Genomic DNA, 23126 nt, shown 5'->3' on the forward strand with positions numbered 1-23126 from the left:
GCATGCTAATTAGCGTTAGCGAGTCAGACTGGCGTAGATCATGGCAATTATTTGCTCATTTATAAAATGAAGCAGAAATCATGGTCAATCAAATCATTTTGAATCGACAAAATCGATTCTGAATCGGATCGCAGACCCAAATTTCGGAGTCCCATCGAATCGTGAGACAGTCAATTTCCCCCCCGTAGTGAATATGGTACAACTGACATCAGTCAGTGTCATGTGGAGGTTGCCCTTATTAATATTGTATTACTGCATTTATGTATTGTTTACTTCTGTATTGTCCCAACTTGATGTTGACATAAACACATCCTGATCATATTTGTTCCACTTGAAAAGTTCTTGGGGAAAAAAATGTTCCAGTTGTTGTTCCAGTTCCAGTTTTATAGTTAACAAACCTAGTTTGAGACACGGCAGCGCTGTCTCTGCGATATTGCTGTAAATTTTTCATAATCTGTGCTGCAAATACCAAACATATGATTAAAGCACACATGCAATTACTAATCTTCCTTTGCTGCTAAAATGTATTCAGCAGCTCTCTTTTGTATTGTAAGCATCACTACGCTTTGGAGGTTTTAGTCTAAGCACGGCAACGTATTCAAAGGCAGCCCATGTCCTAATCAGCCGGAGCGCAATCATTGTCAACCAATTGCGTTCCTCTTGACCTCCCACATGGAGGAAAACCGCACTGGCTCTCCATAGCGCCACCCCAATTACTGCAGCGGTAATGGCGATAAAGAAGGCTCAAATGAAAATGGCTGATTGACGAGCACACGCGCTGCTCATAATGAGGATTATAAGCAAGGTAACGCTAATAGTGTTAGCGGCCTCGGCGTTGCAGCGGGATTCTAAACACTGGCCAGGTTTTCTGTGATATACCCCCATCTGCATCCCACTCTATAATGTGCATCTAAGCAGTGTCCTCATGGGGCACCTCGAGCCCAACCCCGTTGTTCGACTTGTGCTGCAGTGTCAAGGGGCGTGTGTGTGTTTAACGGGGCTTTTATGCTTATGTGAGCTGCCACTGACGGCCTCGCTCTCACTCGCGCTCTCTTTTTCGAGTGACAGCTGTGGGATCAGAACAAAAAGCTGTCAATTTCTAAAGCAGCAGGCTGCCTTATCCTTCGTTCGCGCGCACACACACACATACACGCACTCTATGAATGGCGGAGTTAAGAGGTAACTGTGCCAAGAATCGGCACTCAAAGCCTATTTTTAGCTGATTTATCATTTATGGGGTTACATGAGAGAGGAGAAACGCCTCACATATGTGCCACGTTAGCCAGGAATGATATTTTCATTCTTGAATTTCTGAAACAGAGCAGCTCTTTGTGTCAGCTCGGAGCTCCCTTTTGTTGTCTGACAACATTAACGGAGGCATAATTAATTGACCTTGGCAGCTCCGGTGGCAGGTGCCGACTTTAACAGGATCCAGTGCGTTTATTTTGTACCTGCGCACATTGGACGCCTGTGGATACGTGCGTGGCATGTTACCAGCCTGTGCCTGAGGGGGCGCCCACCCCAATGTGATTCTGCCTCCCTCTCAGCTGCTGCCCCACCAATCCTACCCGGGCCAATGCAGAGCAGAGCTGACTGCCCCCTTTTCTACTCTCCCTGGCAATTTTTTAAATGACCCGGCGTTTTGGTTTTCGGCACCAGCCGACGCTTTCATGCTAGATAAAAAGACAGACGGCGTTCCGCAGAAGTCCGCAGCGCACTGCATCTGTATTTACTGCGTCACTCGCCCTGCCTCTGCTAAAGGAGGAGGAGAAAATGGAGGATAGACTGCTGCATTCATGTGTCTTTACATTGACGTGTTTCATCCGGGAATGAGGCAGTGGACAGCCGGTGGAGAGTGAAGCCGTCTATCAGCCTTTTCCTTCGCGCTAGTACAGCACACACAATATTACTCGCATAAAAACTGGCGTTGACAGTTTTCACTTTTTTTTCCCATCCCTTACTGGAAGAGAGCAGGATGGTTTCTGGTTGCTGGCTTTGTCAACATCTATTTACTGAGGAGGATGAAAATAATTGACAGTTAGTGGTACTGGTAGTGCGTGAGATGGTTGTTACTTTGAGGCATATTGGTAGAGGTTTTGCCATGCTGTAGAGGTGTTACGATGAATGGACAACGAAACAAACAAATTGCTAATTATTTTGGAGAATTGATTGATTCAATATAAATTTTTAAAAAAATTTATTTGTCCAAATGCTTGTAATTTCAGCGTCACACCAATAAATAATAATCAGATTTCTGTAGTCTTTCATCAAAGCAGAATGATTGAATCACAATGAATTATTTGCTTGTACTGTATTTTGGAAAACAGTGATCTACTTTTTGTATAATTTCTTACACGTATTAACTAAATTAGTAACAGAATCATAAATAATTCACAATTGTGCAATTTGTACACAGTCAATTTGAAATGCCCTGTTTTTGTCTTTTTAAAAATTATTTCATTAAAGCATTTTTAATCCAAAAAATGAAGTCAGATTAATCTTTATTGGCTACTGCACTAAAAAATGTTGGTGTTCTAATTATTTTCACAAATGCTCACCTCCAACGATGAACCTTTTTTTTTTTTTTTTTTGGTGACATCTCTCTCAGATATGAAAACAGAGGGAAAAAAATCTCCTCTTACTAGACTCACCAGCATGTCATGTTGACTTCGTCTTCATTTGCTCCTTCTTGAATTAACTCTGCAAGGAGTCGCCCTCCTTCAGGGTCACCCACTCAATGCTGCCGACAAAAACTCATTAACCTAACTGGTGTAGCGTTTGTATTGATTCTACTGATGCACTGTAATTGCAGTATCTCGAGATTTCAGAAGTGGAACCTGTAAGGTCGAACACAATCCTTTTCAGGGTCAAACTGTTGCCGGCATAAAACATAAACCGAGCCCTGCCAATAATAGTGAAAATTTGAATTGGCATTAATAAATATTGTTAGTTGAAAATTAATTGTAACTATCAAATGAATTATGATCCAAAAACACTGTAATATCTATTTAATAACTCTAATCTTATATTATCTTAAAAACAAGTTCAAAATGAATCGATTTTAAAAGAAAACTATACCAAAAGTGCCATTTACATGAAGATGTGTCAAAGACGAAACACAGGCCAAATGTTGCTCCTCCCCTATTGGTCAATATTTTTTTATTTCAAGTTCAACATACCTATATGTTATATATATCCTTGACACCAATTACTAATAACAATCAACTAGACTGCTATACTACTACTGCAACTACTATGACTTATACTACTAATTAAAATTATTAAAAAAATCTTAATCTATCAGTCTTTTTTGTTTTTTGTTTTTGTTTTACTTCAACATACTTTCTTAACACCAATTACTAATTACAATGAACCAGACTGCTATAGTACTAGTACTACTACTTACTACTACTACTAGGGGTGTTAAAAAAAAATCGATTCGACGATATATCGCGATACTACATCGCGCGATTCTCGAATCGATTCAATAATCGGCAGAATCAATTTTTTTAATTTATTTTTTTATTTTTTTATTTTTTTATTGTTTTATTTTTTAGGATTCACACCTTGAGCATGGAAGAATGTTATATGAACGGAACATTAAGCCTTAATATTTTATTTTAATGCTGTTCAAACATGAAACAGATTACAACCTCTATAAGACTGAAATTTCAGATAAATAAATAATACATTTTCATATAAATCTTACACTCTACAAGCTTACTGATTAATATTTTCTAAATTTGAATGAAAAAAAATCGCAACAATCGACTTAGAAATTCGTATCGGGATTAATCGGTATCGAATCGAATCGTGACCTGTGAATCGTGATACGAATCGAATCGTCAGGTACTAGGCAATTCACACCCCTAACTACTACTAAATAAAATTATTTTCATTACAATTTTTCCAATTAGCCTGGTTATCAGCCCCACCTTGTGGCATTTTAGAACATTACATCAAGAACACTAAACAGCAAATAGGTGAGTTTTTCAGCAATTTTTTTTTCTCATGTTCTTCCCCCTGCCCCAAAAACCCCCCCACATAAAAGCAAAACACGCAGCTCACATTTTGATGCTTGCTGAACCGGTTTCTCACGTGATATCCTGACATCACTATAGAGCCTCGTTTTTGTCTAAAAATGTTGACCAAATTCCAAATTGTACGAACATCCCAGTGTGAAATCGTTTATTTTTACAAACCTGGTGCAAGTGGATGTTTCAGGAAACCAGCCGTCTGTCATTTTCGTGCGCCTACATGTCGTAGCCTGTGGTGACAAGAAGACTAATGCATTCATGGCGCCGCCACAGTCAGAAGCATTGCTTTACCTTTGCTTAATTGAGGAGAAACTCCCCTGACACCTGCTTAGCAGTGCACCAGCTAGGCGAGCAGCTCAAGTCTAACCCTTTTGGAGCCGAGGCCACCCAACCTTGACAGAGAAATAAAACAAGCCAAGACCACTCAGGGACTACTGGGGGGCATGGGGGATGATTTAATAATGTTGATGAGCTATTACGCTAACCTTCACTCTCGCTCGCACGCACGCTCTCTGTCATCGCTTTCTACATGGAGAGGTAGACAGCCCTGACTCTGTGCCTGAAGGTGTATTCAGATGGGCCTGCTAAATATTTCAGAGCCTGAAGACAGAGTAAAAGAATTGTGAGCAAAAGTGAGAGCGCGAGGAGCAAAGAAAATCTGTGCTGAGGGGTTTGACATGTACTGTGGAGGGAGGTTAGAGAGTGTAGTCAAGGGCAGCCGGGGTAGGCTTGTAATTGGCTGACATCAGAATACAGTCAGGGGTGTGTGTCTGGCTTTGTCTGAGGACTGTAAATCAGGATACACATATACTGTTTTTTTTTTTTTTTAACATTTATACAATTTTACAAATGTTCATTTCCAAATTGAGTATGGAATACAGGAGGTTGCCCTCAAGTGGTTAGCTAGCTATCTCGATAACTAAGAGCGATTTGTTTACTTGAATGGTGGTTCTTCAAACAAACGTAGAATTCAGTCTGGTGTACCCCAGGGATCGATCTTGGGCTCTTTACTGTTCTTAACTCTTTGACTGCCAAAGACATTTCATGATGATTAGTAAAATTCCAATGAATGGAATGCGATCTTTCATTTCGTAGCCACATTGTATATGTAGTAAAGGCAAAGAATATTCTTTTTGCCTTGAAAGATGAGTTAAAATGCTCAAAAGCGGCTGGCACTGTGGATTTTTTTGTTTTGTTTTTATAACGCCTGGCAGTCAAAGAGTTAATTATTATATTACTATTAGAGTAATTATATATTACTCTATTATTGCTTCCAGTTTACTAGCTGTTGGTGATGGCATTAAATCGCTTACTGAATGCGTCATCTGTTTTTTACTATATGTACTTATTCTCTCAATTCAATTTATTTTGTACTCTTGTTTTTATAGATTTTATCTTGTTTTTTTTTTATTTTTTATATTAGATGTGACCCTTTGAGTTTGGAGTGGAATCTTCTACAAGCCATTTCATTCCCTCCTTGTATTGTTTTTAAATTGTGCTAAATAAACCAAACCAAATAGGGGTGGGAACCTCTGGGTACCTCACGATACGATACAATATGTGATACAAGGCTCACGATAACGCTTATCTCACAATATGGCGATACCGCGATTATTGATATATTGGTCCGGTAATAAATCCACGATAATCTATGATAAAATTACTCGACATAAACTAATGTTTTTTCAATGAGAAAATAGTTTCTTTTTGTACCATCACTGAAACACAATATTAAAACTTCTTCATAGTGAGTACTTTAGTGTATTTTCTTCAAACAAATATAAATGTCTTAACCGATACCACTTTCTGTGAACAAATTTGTCTCTTTCTTAAACACTATCGTCATCCAACATGTCAGTCAGTCACATAGTCAATTGTTTCATTTTATAAACTGACAATTTTTTTGTGCAACATTGCAAAAGTAAATACATAAATAAAATGACTTCCATCCATCCATTTTCTTGACCATTTATTCCTCACAAGGATCGCGGGGGGTGCTGGGGCCTATCTCAGCTGGCTTTGGGCAGTAGGCGGAGTACACCTTGGACTGGTTGCCAACCAATCGCAGTAAATAAAATCACTTAAATATTAAATAATCAATATTAATATTCCTCAGAAATTGTGTGCTTCAAAAAGTTTTAAAATGTTAAAATTGAAGATATAATACACATTTTTCATAGGAACATATGCAAAACTGAGTCAGCTGCTGGACAGATAAAATGTCTTACACAAGTCAAAGTAAGATCATGATTCTTCTTCACCTGAAGACTTCCGTACATTTCCCCGCAACTCTTATGAGGTGCTACCCCTAGTGGCCCAGCAAGTAATTGCTCAAAACAATGGAGCCGTTATAGTGGCTTTACTTTAACTGCAAGTATCACGATACTTGTGTAGGCGTATCGATAATCTATCGGGACACAAAGTATCACAATTTATCGCAATATTAATATACTGTCACACTCCTAAAACCAAACCAAACATTTACACTTAGGGTCCGACATTAAGCCTTTTTGGCTGTTGGCACTGGTGGCCCAACGACCAAGTTATGGTGGCCCTGATTTGAAACCATAACTAATAGGGATGTAACGATACAGGCAATATCGTGATATTGTGATATTAAAACTACCACAATATCGTCGTCGTCACGTTCACGATATTTTAAAGCTACACATCTGTTAAAAAAAGTCAGGTTGATTTCCATTTGTACAGTTATAGCACCCTCCGGTGGCTAGTTGTTGTTGTTTTTTTTAAGTGTAATTTAATTTTCATTAGGTATGTTTTGGCCCTTCTATGTTTAAAATACACTAATTGTCAGATGAAGGGGATTGTAAAATGCTTTGAAGCGAGTCAATATGTGGTGGAACTCAATGTGGGCTTGCATTAGCGATTAAGTGCCTCAATATTAATTGTTGTTAGAGATTGAAGGTAGTTTATATGTATTGCTGTTATGTACAAAAGCTATTGTGCTTTTTCATTATGAGCTCTTCTTCTTTTGTTACAATATTGTGACCTTTTTTTAAATATCACCAACCTCCCCACAATATCGTGATAATTATCGTATTGTGAGCTTCCTATCGTGATAATATCATATCGTTATATTTGGATATTGTTACATCCCTAATAACTCGCTAAATTCATTCATTCATTTTCTCTAGGATTTAGTGGCAATCTAGTGGTGAAGAACTAATAATTTATTTTAAAAACACTATTAATTTCAATAACAAAAATGTGTTCTAATATATGAAACCACCACATCGCGTGTTCTTAGCAGTTGTAGTGTGTGGTGTACTTAAGATAACCAACATAACACACCACACACATGACCATCGACAGAAATTTGTCAATACCAAGACTCATGTGTGTGGGGTTACCTTGTGCCACAGGGCATCCAGACTGTTGGAAAATGCGAAGATGACGAAAGGACAGTAGTAGATGCAATGCCGACTAAAGAGCACTACGTTTGCCAAACAGCGAATGTTCAATACAGCTTCTAGTCCCGTGGCAAGATTGAGCATGACAATTTTGCCTCATGTGTCAGTATCCTCAGGGGGGCTGCTGGGAGTTGAGTGTGATGAGGAGAGGTTGGTGACAGGACACATGCAATGTCAGGTGCAGAGAAAGAGAAGAGATGGAGACGGCTCGGGCGAGCTAGTGCTGAGATGGGAGAGCAAAGAGAGCTTTTTGTAATTGGACAGCACACAGGAGTCGTTGCCCCACCGCCCCTCTTTATCCTCCAGCACCGCTCCACTCACTGATAGTTATTACCCAGCCATTATCAGCTGGTCTCCCAATGCACACCGCTGCTTTTTATTCAAAAGGCCTCACTCATACAAGGCCGGTGGATTCATTTATTGTGCAGTAGCTGTCACTCTTATTCATTCCCACCTTGGAGTGTTTTGTTTCCCCTTTTAGACCAGTTATTTAACAACAATAACCGCTTTTCAAAACACGACTTCAAGGTTTAATACTGTAGATTTAACAATTTTAACATTCACCTCTTTCTGTTCTCAACGTTTTGCCAGCTGTTTGTGGCGGTGATTCCCCCCCGAAAATCATTTTATTCATATCGTCACAATGTGCAATTTCCATCAGAATGCATTAATACACATTGCTTGTTTTGCTGTATTCTGCTCCCACAGAAGCAGTGTGCTTTGTTCTGTTGGTTTTGTAGCTTCAGGAAGTGCCTGTTTTATCAAGCTGTTGGAGTGCTTCGAAAACAATCCCTGCAAATTCCCAAGTGTGACTTATTATTCCACTCAGGTGTATTTGTATCGAAAATGCTAATTAGGTCAATAGGAATGTTTGTTTTTTTACCCATTTTGGTGCTGCGGTAGCAGGAGTTGTACAGTTCGCAACAGAAATGAGCGGTACAAATGAGTACAAGAACAATTTACAAAATTCACCTGAGGTCAAATTCTTGTGCGTCAGACATTTTTATGCTTTCAGTGGAGTGTACTTGATTTTGCACCACTCAGTTATTTTGTTAGGAAAATAACTTTTTTATTGTGTGTGTGTGTGTGTGTGTGTGTGTGTGTGTGTGTGTGTGTGTGTGTGCCCGTATCAACAGAAGTATTTTTGGTGCATAGAATGCCAAAAAAAAATCTGGATTCTGAAACAAAACTTAAGGTTTTCTGACAAATCTGCGTTGTACATTTCTTTGACTTCTATGTGAGATATGTTCTTGGCATATCAAACTGAACAATAAAGCTGCTCATGAATGTGGGAATTAAATGTGCAGAAAGGAGTAAACTGGTTTGAGGTTTGTTTGTTTTTTGTGTGTTTTTACTGTGATGCTAGCTTTTGTATAACCCACCAATCAATTGAAAGCGGTGAACAACAATAGAGGAGAAGCAGTTGTGTTTTTTTTTTTATCCTCGAAGTGGTTGTTTGATAGAAGATGGCAAGCTTTGTTTAATTGAAGACGTGTTTTGAGTTCTTTGTCTTTCAATGGTTTGGTTACATTCAGAACGTATTTCAATTTCAAGACATAGGCATAAGGTTTACTGATTTAAAAAAAAAAAAAAGTAGCCTTTCAATCGATACTGGCTCTCTTCACCATGAATTCGGAAAGCGTTGTGTTCTTGTATTCCCCATCTTCCTGTAGCTCCAGGAAGTGTCCCTTTTAGTTTTTCTAGAAACAGATAGCTAGTTATGCTGGACTAGAATTGTTCAACGTGGCATTGCAAATCATGCAGTTAGGACGCTGACTCCATAACTCAACTCAGCAGCATAAACAATGAAAACAGCCGAGGCCCCAGAATTGAACCCTGTGGAACACCATTATATTCCGCTACATGTGAAGTCCAACAACTTTATTTATTTTTCTTGACATAGTAAGAGGGGATTACAATAACAAAGAAATCACACAATGTACCTTCACAACAATCACAAGTTGACTACTGAACTCACCAAATTCCCGGCAGCACAAATAGGCCAACAATGTCGTGTGATCACCTCTAACCCATGATGGCCAAGCGATGTGTGTCTTGATCTCCGCCGAGACAGACTCACTAATTATTTCTAATAATAGTTCATTCTACTAATCTGTACGATCATCATAATGATCGTTTTTTATTTTTTTTATTTTGCCAAAATATCACGATAATCTATCGCACGTTATCCCACGGCTAGTCTGAAAGGGATTGGGGCTGCACCGATATCATACCTGCTATGACCCTGATATTTTCTCTATCCACGACACAGCCTGGAGTCACTCCCAGCTGCTGTGCTCTCCGCCGGATTGTTCTGCAGTACCTCAAGCTGAGATGGAGTGAGGCCATTATTACAGCATATCTCTGGCTCGGCAACACTCCACAAGCACTCTGTAAAACATATGCAACTGGGCAAACGCATCCATGTGGCCAAGTATTCATGTCATAGCGCACATCCTGTAAGTGCAACCCCACACGTACATCATACTTGATGGTGCTGTCATCACATTTAAAAAAAAAAAAAAAAAAAAAAGGAGCCAGTTGTGGTAATGCCTTTTTTCCCCCTCCTCAACAATGGGTCAGAGTTGAAGTGAAATTACAGCTGCTGCTCCCATCAAAGCCAGGTCGCAACATACACCGTGTTTACACGCACACACCCTCACTGACAGCAGCCATTTTGTAACACCTCAAGGAAAACTCTCCCCCCACGTATGAGCAATAGATGAGGTGGTGCCATTAAGTGAATTTGCTGTTATTTCCCCTGGCTCTTAGCTGAAGATGTCAAACCTCCGCCAGTGAGGCAACCAAGGATGACAGGCTGCACACGCACACACACAAACACACACGCACACAATCCGATTTTGTTCTTCTGTGTAATTTATCAAATTGCTTGGGCATGCGGTAAATGGACCCAGATCTCATCAGAGGAACAAAAACATTAGGTCGCTTCCAATGTGATTACAGTGAATTTTAAACGTTGTACTCACATTCTCTCAAAGACTTATGTCGAAGCTTTGATTACTTTATAGTTTAACTGGCTACACTTGAGCAATTAACAAGGCTTTTGGCTCATTTACAACAACAACAAAAAACCAATGAATAGAATGCGCAAGTGGGCTTAAAACATTTTCTCCCTAATGCCCACACCAGCACATCGTTATTGTACAAGAGGCGGCACGGTTCTCACTGAGTGATTGGTCACAGTTCCTCTTTTTTTTTTGTATTACAAATCACCTCTCCTCCTCCTTAAATCATTTCCTTACACATGTGTGGCTGCCCTCTCTTGCTGTGATTCTGATACTTCATAACAGCTGGAGGAAATTGAGCTGACCTTGAGGCTGCCGAGACCCTTTTCTAATGCTGATGTATGGGCCCGTGGTCACAGGCGAGCAGTAAGTGAGAGTCATGTTTTTATTTGCCCGGGTGCGTGGCCCCGGTGTCAGGACGCATAGCAAGGTTCATTTCTCGGCCACTCAAGAAGGCTCGATGTCACGCAATTCCAGTCCAATAGGTAACGATTTAGCCAAATGTGTCTTTGAATACAGAGATAAGTGGCGTCATGTTGCCTCGAGGATTTGGATTGCCGCTGAGGGCCACTACTTCTCCATAGTCTGAAGCATAAAGCTGCAGCCAGCACGCTTAGTTGTGTTCTCTGCATTTCCCGTTTGGAGCTTCCATTTCCCATTGCGTGATTACAGTAGTGCCTTGACTTAAGAGTTTGTTTGTCCCAAGACTAGTGTAACTCAATACACTCTTATCTCAATTCATCTTCCAAATTGTAATCAGAATTCCCGCAGAGTCTTAAGTCTTAAAAGGCATTGAATAAATGCATCTAAAAACAACATTAACATGTTATAGGATTTTATGATTGTTTACTCATTTGCTCCAATTGAGCTAAATGGCCGATTATTTTCCCCTTAAAACGTTACAGAAGAAAACCGAAGTTTCCGACGCTCTGAAAGTACCCTGAATGCACCATTTTGCTTGCAAAGCATTAGCAACTAGCAAATGTGTATCGTATGTTATTCTGTTGTCCCTAAGCATACTTTAAGGTGTTTAATGGCACCGCAGTTGGAGTTAACTGTAAAACTAAATACACAATGTTAAGAATTACATCCAGTGTATATGTAAATACAAAACATGCTTCATTTTTAAAACAGTTAGCCTAGCGCTAACAGGAAGTTAGAAAATGCTAACAGGAAGTTAGCATCAACTTCGGGAGTGTTTTTCCTTCAAATAACAAATATCCACACAAATCCTGTGGGAGCACATACCCACGGATGGGGTAACACTACACAAAGGCACACATTTTTCCTAATGTGTGAAAAACTAGTTATTTTAATAGAATTCAATCACAATTTTCTTCTGTACTCACTATAAGTGGATGGATGCACGACACCACACTGCCCCCAAGAGGCCAGAACGCACAGGAACAGTCAGTATTTGTTCTTAATGTTTTGTTTTGTTTTTTAAGTTAGTTATTTTAGTTTATTCTATTCTTATTTCACCTTCTTAGTTTTTATTTTGTCATTGTCCTTTCAAGTTATATTATGAAGTTGATATTTCAAGGATTCAAAGACTTTCTTTTCTCAAAATTCAAGGATGCAAACATCCAAGGATTTATTTTTATTTTTTTTGTCATGACACACATTTCCATGACATGGCACAAAATACGATCCCCGAGGTCCCACGTTAGCCCAGTAAGTCCCAAGACTTGTTAATATAACACAAGATAAAAATATATAAAAGAAAAGGTTAGGGCTTTACAGCAGTTGTAAAAAAGTAAGTGGTTTTATTATTGACTTAAGTCTATACAATGACTGTGTAAACTTGATGAAATTTCTTTATATAGTCTTGTCATTCAAAGCAGAGAATCTTAATAGCGAAAGTTTGTGCGTAAGTGGCACCCATTGAAAACGAATTGGGGAAGAGGTTCATTTTATGCATTATATAGTTTTAAATACTTGGTAGATTAATCGGCAATCAGTATTTTTTTTTTCTGACAATAATTGTTATCGGCATCGGTCGGGCCTTAGTCTTAATCTTCAGGAAAAGGTCTTTGAGCAGTAGTATCAATACCATTCATTCTTGTCAACACAAGTACGGATGGTGATAGTCCAAAGACCAGGATTAGCTCAGCTGAGCGAAACAGCCTCATTAAAATTTGATTCATAAGCTAGTTTGACATTGCTCAAGGGCTACAGTTGGACTACAGACGACTTCACCGATTATTCATTTGGAATAATGCGGTGTGTTTGAACAGCCTTACGTCACCGTTAGCTGTTACTGACAGCATATTCCCCCTCCACAGCCCACCCCACACTCTTAAGATGGCCCATCTTCTTCTCATCAGCAGCACTGTGCTCATCGTCGCAATCAGCTGCCTTCTAACACAATCAGCCTGCTCTCAAATGACAGACATGATTGAGAAATAGATGGGATGGCTAATCATTGAAGCCTGAGGAGGTGGACACAATGTAATATCTGTTAAATATCCATTAACGACAGCTTTTGCCCACCCCTCTCCCCCATTTCTGCTATTGATTTCTATTTTTGTTTGTGGTTTCTCCTCAAAAGGTACAAGAGGTTAATTAACATCCATAGACGACAGCATTAATGTAGACATCTGCAAATCCGATGTGTGCGCTGTTTAAACATAATGTTTTGGTTGTTGCAAGTTGATTGAACAAGTAAGAATGAATGATTGGCATTCTAAGCGCACGCTGCAGCGAAGGAACACGATAAGTTGCTAATAAGATATGGAGGGACCTCATTAGTGGTGCTTTGTGCAACTTACGGAGTGTGTAAATGTGTCTGCATTCAACATATTTAAATGAAATTGCTCATTTTCTATTAAAAAAAATGCTCCTGATGAAGCGTTTATTGATTCTTCATCTTATTGTTTCATTGGCCGTGGCTTTGTATGCTCACTTATTTTAATAACCTCATTAAACTCTCTTTACGGATTCCTCCCAACGCATAAAAATGTCAAACGTGATTTTCCCCGATCGAATAAATCAGAGCACATTATTCAAAATCAAATCTCACTGCATGCGGCTGAAGCTAATGTGCTGTGATGTTATTACGATATGGATATTCCTCCACCCGTCTGCGCCACAATGTTTTGTCTTCAGTTCTTCAAGCATGCATATTTAACAGAAGCACATTGGCGCAGCACAGTGTGCAAGTGGAAACACTCTCTGCACGTTAATGTGGTTATACAAACACAAGAATGACACAATGGCGGCATGTCTGCTTACCGTGAGGACAATGGCGTTATTGTCAGCAACGTTAAAACAGGTGCTAGCATCATTTTGTCCTTGGGTTTGTTGGACATTTTGGATTGCCACAGGATGTTCTGTATTGTGTGTTATGTATTGAGGCACTTGTGGAGTTGTCTTTGCTTTTCTCTGATGACATGCGTGATTGTAATGCATTCACAGTCTAGCCTACAACACTGACTTTATTTAAAATCGTTCAATACAGTAATAGACACCTAAGTTTTCTGGCCATTGATTTTGGCACATTGTAGAGTCAGGCAGTCAATATGTTTACATGGCATATTGAATTATTGGGTGAGTCCGACTGGACTGGACTTTTGAGATGCATGTAAACTATGGTTTGTTGAACACCACCATTATGTGTCCCTTGACTTGGTTAGGAACCACTTGCCGCGAATAGTGGGGGTGGGGGTAATTTACCCACACAAGAATGTTTTTATTGGTATTAGTTTAAACTATAAATATACCGGATACTGTAGTTTTCAGACTATAGCTGCACTGAATAGCAGCAAACTTCTTCTTGTCAAGAAGCAAAGTTTAATTAGTATAAATAAATAAATAAATAAATAAATAAATAAATAAACAAAACAAGCAAACAAAAAACGTTGTGCTGTAATATAATTTTGAGAACATTTATTGTGTGACCTCAAAAGTCAAAGTCAAAACTCAGGACTCTTGTGAAAACAAATAATATCACTGAAAAATGATGAATATTTAATGTAGGTCAGTAAGGCCACTTCTCCTGGCTGACATAGTGTAACAGAAGTTCATTTATTTCTGATTCCTGTTCAGTTTAGCGAGTATGATTTTCATTGCAAAGTCCATGCACTTATTAATTCTCTTGTAATTTTGCTGTTCAAAGTTGGATACGCTCCGCTTTAACGCGGCTCCAGCCAGATATTGGTGAAAGGTGTCATCAAACACCCAAGCACTTAAATGCGGTGTTAAATGTGCTAGCCGTTTCATTATTAGGTTAGCTTAGCATTTAGCATTGCTTCTCTGTCTTTTCTCGTCATCCCTTCATGAATATGACACTTGTTGTAAATTTAGTTTTTTTTTTTTTTTGCCACCATGCAGACGATGATTCCTGACTTAGTGACTCCGCAACATGTTTAGTTGTACTAGTAGCCAGCCGAAGCTGTTGCTAGCTAGCTGCTTCTGCATTAGGGATGCAACAATATTCAAACATCACTATACGATATTATCATGATGATATGAAGGTCATGATACGATGATTATCACATGATTGTGAAGAGGTTGGCGATACAAAAAAGGTCACAACATTGTAAAAGAAAAACCCAGCTCATACTAAAAAAAAAAAAAAGCACAATATTGTGCTATTGTACATTACAGCAATGTATATAAACAACATAAATCTCTAATAACACTTAATATTTAGGCACTTACCTGCTAATGCAAGCACACATTGGGTTCCTCCACATATTGACTCGGTTCATAAGCATATTACGTTCCCCATCAGTGTGGATTTTAAACATAGAAGGGCCAAAACATGCCTTGTGGAAATTAAATTGCACTAAAAAACTAGCCACCAGAGGGTGCTAGAACTGCACAAATGGAAATCAACCTGACTTTCTATATCAATATCACGATATTGCCGTTATTGTTATATCCCTATTCTGCAAAAGTAGCACAGTGTTTCCTTCGACCTCCGATTACTCGTAGAAGGTGAAGTGACCACAGCGGAGGTTTTTAGACCCGTCTCGGTCAGCAAACACACGCTTGGTGTTTTCGAGCGCTCTCAAATTTTCAAGACACATTTATTTAGACTTTACAGGGACTTTAGGGCTTTTTGTGGCCCACTGTGACACTTTGTTCTCAAAGCACAACAGTGGTAACCGAAGACTAGTTATCAGAGATAGTGAGTGGACATTCTAAGCAGAAAAGACCCCAGCAGTGTCCAAGTACAGAGCATCCTGAGTTTATAGTCTCGACTTACGGTCTTTCGTGATTCATTAGTAACAATGCGCAATCAGCTAGTAGTCTATATTGCTTGCTATGTCTTTTTTTTTTTGCTATAGATTTTCATTTATTTTTATTAGGGATGTTCGATACCAAAGCGGTCAAGAAAATGGATGGATGGCTGGATGGATGTTCGATAGCACTTTTTTTCAGACCGATACCGATACCGATACTCAGACACTCAGTACTCACCGATACCGACACCAACTGCCGATACTAGTAGTACATTTTGACAAACAAAGAAAATCACTAAAAGATATTTTTAAACAAATATATTTCCTTTAATTTTGACACAAAAAAAAAAAAACAGCCCAGTCACACTTCAATAGTCTTAACGCTCAAACTAAAACACAAAAATGCACTTTCAGTTTAAAGGGGCTGTCTGCCAGATTCACTCAGGAAAATTGAGTTTTTAAATACAGGATGTACACACTTGAACTTTCTCTCAGCCTACACATCTGTGTTTTTGTTCATCTTTTGTGGTAATTTCGTCCTAAACCCCCACCTTCCCAGCCTGTATTTTGCCATTTTGTGTTTGTTTTGTAAACAGCGGGATGTTTTTACAACAACAGCATTTACAACCCTCCAGCCAATAGCAGAGCGGAGGGGTGGCGTGTCGCAAACGGGGCCGGGCGAACGTGTCAGCTGCGTGACGTCACTCCCGCGGCAATTTGAAAGCACGCACGGATATATATATATTTTTTTTTTCACTCACTCACTCACTCACTCACAGAAGCTTACGTGTGTGAATGAGTGAGTGAAGAAAAAAAAAATCCGAAAAAAAACACAGATGTGTCGACTGAGAGAAAGTTAAAGTGTGTACATCCTGTATTTAAAAAGTGCATTTTCCTGAGTGAATCTGGCAGACAGCCCCTTTAAGATTCACAAGTATTTCCAAACCGGTGAAGTTTTGGTGAAAAACTGCTGCAAGCTAGCGCCAGTTACAGGCAAGGAGGACTCACTTAACGTCTTCCCCCTCTGCCATCAGTCGCTTGTACTCATCTGCGTCACGAGTACTCGAGTACTTGAAAAAAAGGCTGGTATCGGCCCGATACCGATACCTGGTAACGGTACTCGCCCATCCCTAATTTTTATTATTATATTATTTGAAGTTCATGGTGTAGAAGTGTTTCATTTGTAGTTACTGCAATTCTTTTTTTTTTTTTCTTCTTTTTTTTTTTTTTTCTAAGAGCTCAGAATTGTTCATTCGGTAGTCTTACCGATTCAACGTCTTGTCATCATTGCTCTTTTTTTTTTTTTTTTTTTTTTTTTTTTTTTTTTTTTTTTTTTTGTGTATGCGTGCGTGCGTGCGTTTGCGTGTGTGCGTTTGCGTGCGTTTGCGTGCGTGCGTGTGCGTGCGTGCAAATACGTATAAATTTATACTCATTCATTCACCTAAAACCTTATAAATATCCCATTACCCTTCGCCTTAACCAGGTACTTCAGAATCTTGCCAGAGTCGTGAGATTTAAATGGTCAGGAGACCAGAGAAAAGGTCAAAAAAAAAAAGAAATAAAGAGAAAAGAAAGGTAAATCAAAGTGACATCCAGCACCGACCAAACACTTCCTGCCTTCCCCATGATTACAAAATCAAAGTCTTACGCCAACCCCGGAAGCCTCTAAATTCCAGCAAATTTAGCGAGATCTCAAGAGCCCAGAGGAAAAACTAAAGAGAGGAAGGAGTTACTGCAATTCTGACATCATTACAGGGTGTAGGTTTTATGATGTGACTGTTTGGAAGAAATTATTCCAAATGTAATTGATCTTAATGGGAAATATTTGAAAGTGGAGGTCAACCTGTGTCACAAAATGGATTGTGGTAGTCTTGGATGTACCTTTTGTATACAAGTTCAATAAGAATTCAAGCTGTGAGTGAGCTAATTATGGTTATGTATAAGAGCAGCAGCTTGCTAGTGTGATAAACTGTGATTTACATATGATCCAATTAGTCGGCTAATGGTGACTACTGTCAGTGAGTAATCGACTATCAAAATAATTGTTTGTGGTAGCCCGAGAAGACAGCCACTCACATTTTTCCAGTGTGAGGCCAGCTGAACTAATGGATGCTGGTCTTGTGATGTGAGCCTGCTTCCTTCTCAAGGGCTGTGTTGGTCAAGGGGGAGGGAGGATTTCAGCACGGGATTTTGGGATTGTCGTGTCAAAAAGGTCTCCCTGCAGCAGAGTGAATCACAGCGTGTGCCTGTGAGTGCGCGCGCATGTGTTTTTGTGCGCCAGCTTTGGAATTCAAAGACTGGGGTCATCAGACAGCTAAAGCGGGAAAGGCCAGTTTGTCATCTTCATCATGCCCGTCACCCCAAAGTGCTCACATTTCATCGTCATGAAATTCTTGCGTACGTCCTAGAATATCGGGATGGACAGTTTTAGGGGCCGTTGTGAGATGAGTCGTTTGTTGTAGGAATGGTGTTTGCTTGACTTGCCTCAAGACAAGTTAAAAGGAGATAACAATGTTAGTCACAAACTGATTTTAGTGTCCTTTATAACTCAAAAAACAAAGAGTCCCTCTAATATTACACCGGCTTACACCTTTCTTGCTGATGTTTGTTTAGCTTGATGGTGTTTGTAAATTCTCATCTGGTTTATTTTGATAATGTTTGTTATTTTCGTAACATAATATTGTTGGCTGCAGTAAGCAGTGAATTTCCCCGCTGTGGGATCAATAAAGGCTTCTTCTTTTTCCTGTGGGGTGTGTGTGAGTGTTTGTGATGGCAATGATGTCTGCCACGGCGGAAATCGCAGTGTTGCTGAAGGGTTGCAAAATCAATGTGGGCTATTCATATATGGTTCTAATCCTCAGATTTACTGCCATTTAATCTGTAGTTATGGTAGAGCTCTGGTGTTTTTAATGCCATCAAACAGATGTCTCTGCTCAGCCATCCAAGTTAGGTTGCACCTGGTGACCATCAAACCTTGGCACCAGGAGGCACATTTCATTTCCCCCCGTCAGGTAGTAATTATTGTAGCAGAAAAATAAGTGCTACGGTGTTGTGATGCATTTTAAGTAGCAGTATGGGGGGGAAAAAAGCTTTTGGCTACTACTTTTCTAAATGCTAATTGACAGCTAAGCACTAAGCATACAGTACATGTAACAATAACATTAGATTTGAACATTAGTTACTTGAAAGCGAGTAAGTGGCCTTCTGAACACTTCATCCAAATTCTGACGTTACAGGACTCTGTCCACAGAGTGAACAACAGTCGATTAATAATTCACAAAGTAGCTAAGTCAATCACAGGGCACATATGTAAAATGGATGGATAAGTAGCTAAGTAGCAAACTTGCTTCTAGCTCAGCTAAATGGAATCAACAAAAACATGGTCGGTAGCGAGAGAGGACAAGCTAATTAATGGGCTTGCTAAAAGCTAGCATAGCTCGTCTTTGTTTTAACACCATGTCTTGAAAGATGAATCTAATGCAGGCCCATTGAACTAAGCCTGCGCCATAGCCTATGCCCTTAAAATATTTGTTTTTATCACAAACATTAGATTTTAAAAAAATAAATAAAAAAAAGATTTCCTGTTTTAATAATTTTTCCTCCCACCACCCCACCTCCTTTGCCTGTAGTAAAAGCAAATAACAAATAATTTATATATATATATATATATATATATATATATATATATATATATATATATATATATATATATATATATATATATATATATATATATATATATATATATATATATATATATATATATATATATATATACACATACATACATACACCATTTAAGGATAATGGAAAATGGAACACACCAGCAGAGGCGCTATTGATTCAGTTTTAGCTAGTTTGGTGTCTAAAGTAGGGCTGGGTTTAAAAAAATAAAATTGAATAATCAATATCAAATAAATTTTTCTTTTCAAGCCTGATATCGATTCAGAAAACCATTAATTAATTATTTTAATATCTTTCCCCATACATTTATAAGAAAATTGAATTTTAATAGCCAAGTTTTTTTTTTTTTTTTTGTATTTTACTGTTTTCTTGACATTTACTGTTCACGTGAATTAAAAAAAATCTTACATTTATGAAAGGCCTGACTTATTGTACTTGAAGACAATCTTTAATTTATATTTACAATTATTAAATTAATATTATGAAAATATTTTCATCTCATACATGCTGATGCCCATGTTTGTGTAACACTCAAGTGATTATAACACGAAATCTTTTAACCAGTTTCTTCCTCTGCAAAATTTAATTTGCAATTTAATGTTTGTGGAGTTTTTACCATGTCCTTGATATTTTTCAAAACTTGATTTTCCATATTTAATCAATATTGGTTTGAAGTGAATGTGTGAACCGATTGAGGAAATAGAATCCATACCCAGCCCTAGCCCAAAAATGGCATCTATACAATGTTGAACTATTTCCACGCTAGTCCAATTCCTTCACATTTCTTTTTTGTTTAATTATATGCTTGTTTAGTTTGCACATGATAGGTTTATATACACTCAGAAATTGCATGACTCGATTGAGTACCGCCCGTCGTCAGTGCCGACAGTTGGAATGCTTCTCATATGCTTGTGTGTACTTGTAATTGTGTTTCTTTTCTCTTCTGCAATTCCGTATAACAGTACAATTCACACTTGGCGTGTGTTGCAGCACAATGCGGATTGCTAAGAGAAGCGCAATCATTTTTATTCCCAGGCCTACTTGCAAATTTGAAAGCAAAAAGACCATTCATTGCGAGTGTATTTCAGGAGACGTGTTGCATCAGAAGTGGAGCATGAATAATATCAAAGAGTCGCATTTTGCACTTGCAAATATCCAGGGATTTCTGCCTTGTTTTCTTCAAGCTTTGCAGTCAATAAATAATTGGATAAGAGGAACCCGGCCGCATGTGCATATACCCTCACATAGGAAAACGCTAAAGATAAAATGTCAGGCGTGAACCTGCTAAAATTCACGAGTACAGGTGTAACCTTACTATTTACATATTGTGGTTGCTTGTCTTCCATTGCAGGAAATTCATTGATTCACAGTGACTTGATGGGAGATGATTAAATAAAGCAAAGGATTTCTCAGTACATGATTTTTCATGATCAGTATTTCCATGAGAGAGTTAAAAAGACAATTACCCCAGTACTGTGTGAAACTGCTTTCATTGAAATGTTGCAGATGGATGTGCGTCTTTACTTTAAATGCAGTGAACGTCTCCGCTCGCGGATGCCGAATGTGAAATGTCAACGTTATTGAACAGGTGCTGCGAGGCAGGCAGCGCTGTGATGTTTTTATTTCCAAGCTCTTGTCGAGCGAGGCGGAGAAGAGAGGGCTCATGGGATAATGGGGGGAGGTTCAGGGGTGCGGGTCTGCTAGTGTGTGTATGTGTTTTCATTTAGTGTGGAGCGAGTGAGTGCAGCGATGTGCATTTATTGAGTCGTGGGAAATGACCACTGGTTCCGAATAAATTGTCCTTGTAGATAATATTAACTGTGATGGCTATTTATTTTTTGCCTGCGTGGTGTGCTACCAAATATGGCCGCAATAAGCTGTTGTCACCTCATTTGTACCATTTATCACATCATTCATGTAAATTTCCTTCCCCTGTCCTCTGTGTGTCTGTCTCCCGTCAGTGTTTCTCTTACAGACTGTCGTTTTGTCAATACTTGAGAGCCAGTGATCTTGGAGGTGAATGCAGTCAAGGTTAGTCGACAATGCCTCATGACACGCTAGAGCGCTGACAAACCCTGCCCCTCCTCGAAGAAATGTTTCTATTCTTGCCTATGGACCTTTTTGATACCTTTCTCTGCTTGTCCTTGGTGCTGTCAGCCATGTTACTCCCTGTCATCATCATCATCATCATCATCATCATCACCCATTTTCTGCCAACCACTGGAAATGCGCATGCTCAAGCTTTGTGTTTGATGAACTCATATTTTGCAGCATTACTACTCACAGTAGGTGGCATAAGTCAGGTTTTCATCCAGTTGTTTCGAAATTTTTACGCAAATTTACTGAAAATGCACAAAACGAACATGCAACTTATGCCCATTTCCATCTGTTTGTCTTTTGCGAATATTGAGAGGTGACTCCGCCGCTGTAGGTGGCAGGATACACTAGGGATGTCACGATACCGGCAATATCGTGATATCGTGATATTAAAACTGCCACAATATCGTCATCGTCATGTTCACGATATTCAAAGCTACACATCTGTTAAAAAAGTCAGGTTGTTTTCCATTTGTGCAGTTCTAGCACCTTCTGGTGGCTAGTTTTTTAGTGCAGTTAATTTTCATTAGGGATGTTTTGGCCCTTCTGTTTAAAATCTACACTAATGGTCAGATGAAGGGGATTGTAATATGCTTGTAAAGGGAGTCAATATGTAGAATAACTCAATGTGGGCTTGCATTAGCGAGTAAGTGCCTCAATCTTAAGTGTTATTAGAGATTGGAGGTAGTTTCTATGTATTGCTGTTATGTACAAAAGCACAATATTGTGTTTTTCTTTTTAGTATGAGCTATTTTTTTTACAATATTGTGACCCTTTTTAAATAACGCCAACCTCCCCACAATATCGTGATAATTACAGTATCTTGACCTTCATATCGTGATATCGTATAGTGATATTTGGATATCGTTACATCCTTAGTATACACCATAGAGATGTGATCCCCAGGAAGTGACTGCGCCATGCAAAGACGTAGTATGAGTTTGCTTTTGTAATGCTTGATAAACCGTGGCGTTTCTTTGCTGGTTTTCATCTAAAATTGCTTTAATATTCGCTTCTTTAAGATTTCTGTTTCGTCGTCCCCCCAATTTGGCCCCAAACATTATCGTCCGCCATTGCTTTGTGACTACAAACGTACGTGTGACGTAATAGCCAGTCAAAACTTGCAACGTATATCCAGTCTTCTCGGCGTTTATTCGCAAAATCTGTTCGCATGCTCATTTTTTCAATACTCTTTCAAAATCCATCCCGACAAGCATAAAAACGTTTTTTTGGGACTTTTGGGCCCTTTTTAGAATTTTTGGCATTTCCATTCAGTTTTATTTTTCCATTTCTTAAAATTTCAAATAAAAATGGGTCGATGGAAACCTAACTAGCTATTTCAAGTTGAAATTCAGATAGTCAGTTTTAGAGCACTTTGGCAGATCTTTCGAAATGTACAGAAAATTGCGTTCTGTGACAATATAAGCACAGAATCTACTAAAACAGACAAAAATAGAGACATCCTTCGCCAGAAGAGAAAAGTTTGTTTCTAACTTTCTGTTCAGTTGTAGAACATGGGTTAGTTTCACGAAAAAATTGGCAATTTCTGACTACAATGCGATGAAAAATAGCTTTTTCCTGAAAAGAAACATGCCAAGCAGAACAATGACGTTGACACAAATATTTTTTTTCTTTCTGCTTTTGTGACAGCTCAAATTATAT

At 38.8% G+C, this 23126-nt stretch overlaps 1 protein-coding gene across 3 annotated transcripts in view; it reads left to right on the forward strand.

Moving 5' to 3' along the window:
* rerea (arginine-glutamic acid dipeptide (RE) repeats a) overlaps positions 1-23126 on the forward strand; it is a 193806-nt gene that overhangs the window by 37812 nt on the left and 132868 nt on the right. The window contains exon 2 of one of the 3 annotated variants that reach the window (XM_077514959.1): positions 21329-21398. The exons of the other annotated variants lie outside the window; for them this stretch is intronic. The gene's annotated coding sequence lies outside the window, so the exon portion shown is untranslated. The remainder of the gene's footprint in view (positions 1-21328; positions 21399-23126) is intronic. 3 annotated transcript variants of the gene reach the window in all.

Source organism: Festucalex cinctus, chromosome 2 (genome assembly GCF_051991245.1).
Source record: "Festucalex cinctus isolate MCC-2025b chromosome 2, RoL_Fcin_1.0, whole genome shotgun sequence".
Lineage (NCBI taxonomy): Eukaryota > Metazoa > Chordata > Actinopteri > Syngnathiformes > Syngnathidae > Festucalex > Festucalex cinctus.